The following is a 4,041-nucleotide window of genomic DNA, read 5'->3' on the forward strand; positions in this document are numbered from 1 at the left end:
AGTAAGAAACTGGTTCGCCACCGATGACTATGTAACTAAGGTCGGTTGGCCACTGCAACATGTAAGAAGTCTGGTTTAACACCTGTGACATAAGAGTCCGGTTAAATCCATGACACGTAAGTTAATTCCGGAATCAAATCTCTATGACTAAGAAAGTATGGTGAATTCTTCTAGGAGTCTGGGTAACCGATGTAGCTAGTTTACACCCGTCGATGCTATGGTAAGATATGTTAAGATATGAATGGCTAAGTATGTATGTATGTTAAGATATGAATGACCAAGTATGTATGTACGTTAAGATACGAATGAGTAAGTATTTATGTATGTTAAGAAATGAATGACTAAGTATGTATGTACGTTAAGATATGAATGACTAAGTAAATATGCATGTTAAGATGACTAAGTAAGTATGTGTGTTAAGATATGAATGAATAAGTAAGTATGTATGTTAAGATATGACTGAGTAAATACGTATGTATGTTACCAGTTAATGCTGTATGTATGCTCTGGGATTTTCTACATGCAGGTGTATTTTCAGGATATGAATTTTGGTTATGAGGCATGACCATAAGTTTGCTAGAACATTCACACGTTCTTAAATTGTATGCTAGGATTTCAATTTCACCAGAATCCTATCCTTGGTTGGTTATCTGCCTAGTTATAGTTGGTTTAAGTTCTTGCTCCGTTTATGTGGTTATGTTTGTTAAGTTTTTCTTACTTTTGTTTCACTTACCTAGTTGTTTTGTGTTGTAGGTAAGCTCAAAGGCAAAGTGGAGCAGTGAGCACTAGAGTTTATCGGCAAGGATGTACATGTGGACCGACCTTTTGAGAACTTTATGTTTTGGGGACTAGAACCCATATGTTAATTAAGAATTTCTTTTGGGCTTGATGAATTTTTTTTAAATTATGACACTGAAATTCACTTTTAAGTATGCCCATACTTCTGAACTATTGCATGTTATTAAAAGTTTTTTTTTATATTGATTTTCGGCTACCATATTTTTAGCAAATGATTATGTTTTTCTGCAAATTATGTTAAGGAAATTTATGGGACATTACAATAATTTGAATTTTAAATTTTGAATTTATTATTCTTTTATAAAACCATCTAATAGATTCTAGAGAATTCTAAGTCTTTTACGTTTTCACAGAGAGAGAAATAGATATCATATTATTTTCTCTATCCCTGAAGTTTTCTGAGACCTGAAAAATTTCAAGATCTCATGTGTTTAGAATATCTTGAGAATCACTAAAATTTCCACAATAACTCTATGTGTCCACTCGCTTCTTGTGGTGTAGAGATACATATTGGAAGATCTTGATCTGAGTATTTTCGAGGCTTCTTAGGATTGGATGTTCATAGGAGATACGAAAAGATAGCTAGGAATCTTGATAGTTCTACAACTAGTAAAATTACTTATCGTTTTCTATGTCATTGATTAATGTATGAATGTTAATGGATCTGATTATTTAAATATTTTTTAAATACATTTTTTTGAAATCCTTGGGCCCACCACTCTGTGCATTCTGCTGCGTACATGGTAAACCAGTTACCAACAACAACATACATTTAAATTTGAAATATTTTGAATCCCTGATGAATCAATTTGACTATGTTAATATCTAAACCAATTCCTAAAAATTAGGCATCATTTTCTCAATTATAACCTTTTGACATCTTAAAGACGTGCTTTCGAGCCTTATATTATCATCTTCAAGCTAACCCCTGAATAATAGCCCGAGCCAGTAGCTATCAACCTTCTGAGCTGACCCTCCATTTTTGAGCTGAAATGGTTGAGTGATGCATTAGTAATATTAATACAAACAATCGAACTTAATCAATTATTTCCCGAGCCTACATTTTGAGATAAATTGTTCGTCTCAAAATTTGGGGTATAACAGAGCTCAAATCTATAATATGATTATAGATTAATTATTCACTGGTGAATTAGTGGTACTTAAGGAACAAGAGGTAATTAGAAGGGTAAAACGGTAAAATTTGACTAGCTCTAATTAACGAACAAATAATTGGATGACAAAACTACATGTATTCATTATATCAATGGACTGTAAGAGACTACTCTGTAAAAATAATTCTATAATTACTATGAGTGCAATTCAATATTTATAATGGAATAATAATGGATTTAATAAATAATATTATTCAATTAATGAGATTAATTAATAATCTAGTTTATTAAAGTTTAGTATTATAGGTTCATGGTCCCCGAGTCACCTCTGTACTATATTGTCAAGGGTAAATGTGTCATAGGCAAGATTAATGGAGAAAATGACTAAATTGCAAAGGAATTAATTTTCAATTGCTAAGTAATAAAAATGTGATAATTATAAATGATTAATTAGTTTTTATGGATGCCAAAAATCCACCAAGGAAAAAATCTCTGGTCCCTGGTTGGAATACATGGCTAAAGGTCACTTAGTCATGCTATCGGTCTCGGGCCTATAGGTCTTGGGAATATGGAATAATTTCCCTTAAAGCTTCCCTCGATGAAAGTATGAAGACCCTAGGCACACATCTCCCTTGGCCAATGACCTCACATAGCAAGGCCCAATCCCCGTGTGTAGGCCTTCGGGCTTCTCGTGTGATGGTGCCAAGCGCGTATGAATACGGGAGATTGTCCCAAGAGAAACATCACATTATGAGCCATGAAGTATGGCCTTGCTAAGCTAAGGGGCAAAACTAAACGTTGCAAAGGTTGCACAAGGCCCTCGCATAGCGAGGTTTAGCGTGCCTGCATGAGGTTGACATGCTCATGGGTCGAGATGCACTCACATGCATAAGGGTTGTCAAAGGCACCCGAGACGTATGCCTACCTCCATGCAAAGGGAGCCTTGCATAGCGAGGCCCTACCTACCTTAATGCCGAGAGATCTCGAGGGCACTCGAGCCATATGCCTCGACCACGCACCACGGTCCCATACACCAGCGCCTCGACTCGCCTGCGCTTGCGTTTCGCGACCTTGCCTCACCCAAGCGTCTCGCATAGCAAGGCACGCTTCACCATGGTCTCGCACACCTTACCTCACCTCACCTCGTCTGCGCCAGTGCCTTGCGCGCCCACCCATCACGAGGGGCGCCGAGGACATCGTGAGCATTCCATGCCGAGGGTGTCGCTCCAGGAGTGTCCTGAGGGTATCGCACTGAGGATGTCGCGAAGTCACCCATCACAAGGGGTGCTGGGGGTGTCGTGATTAAGGCCTCATGAGACACCTCTCGACACATTTTCATAGGGCCATCTCACAAGGTCCTTGATTTCCAAGCACCATGGAATAACATATAAGAATTTCAATAGTTGAAGTCCCTGTGAATAAGGTACCTTATGAGGGTAAAAACCTGTGGCTTGAGGAGCTCGTACAGGTACAGAATGCACCTATAAACCAAGAGGAGTTAGAGTATGGACACGATGTCCATGCCAAACAAGTAGTGCTAGTACAAGAATGGTTCATAGAAAGTACTCCTTAGCAAGCCTATGAGGTTTGTACCCGACAAGTAGTGGAGGCATAATATGGTACCAAGGCAGGAGTACTTTTGCAGACCCCTGACATGTGCTAGAGCCGACCACCACTCTTCCAACACCACTGCCACCTGTGCTACTACCCTAACCATATACCCAAGTACCTTCTTGTCCCCTGGGACCACCTTATATTAGAGGCCATTAAAGCCAGGCTATAAATAGACCTCCACCCCTCAAGCTAAGGGGTTGGAAAATTCATTGTATACAGAGGCTATTAAGAAATATACGAATGTTTACTCCATTGTTGATCTATGTTTATTTTTCATTAAGTCTATTCTAAGTTCTTATCTAGCTGTCACCATACTTACCTTTAAGTTTTCTGACCTAACATCATTGACGAGTTCTCACCGTCAACAGTTTGGCGCTATCTATGGGAAGGACGACTATCAAGCCATCGTTCTTCCATCAATTTTGACAAGAAAAAATGCCAAGGCGTTAAAAACTCCTACGGGGATCTCAGTATGTTGAGATCCACGTTGACAAAGGCCCACCAAAAGCCTCCAGAA

This window comes from Humulus lupulus, chromosome 1, assembly GCF_963169125.1.
Source record: "Humulus lupulus chromosome 1, drHumLupu1.1, whole genome shotgun sequence".
Lineage (NCBI taxonomy): Eukaryota > Viridiplantae > Streptophyta > Magnoliopsida > Rosales > Cannabaceae > Humulus > Humulus lupulus.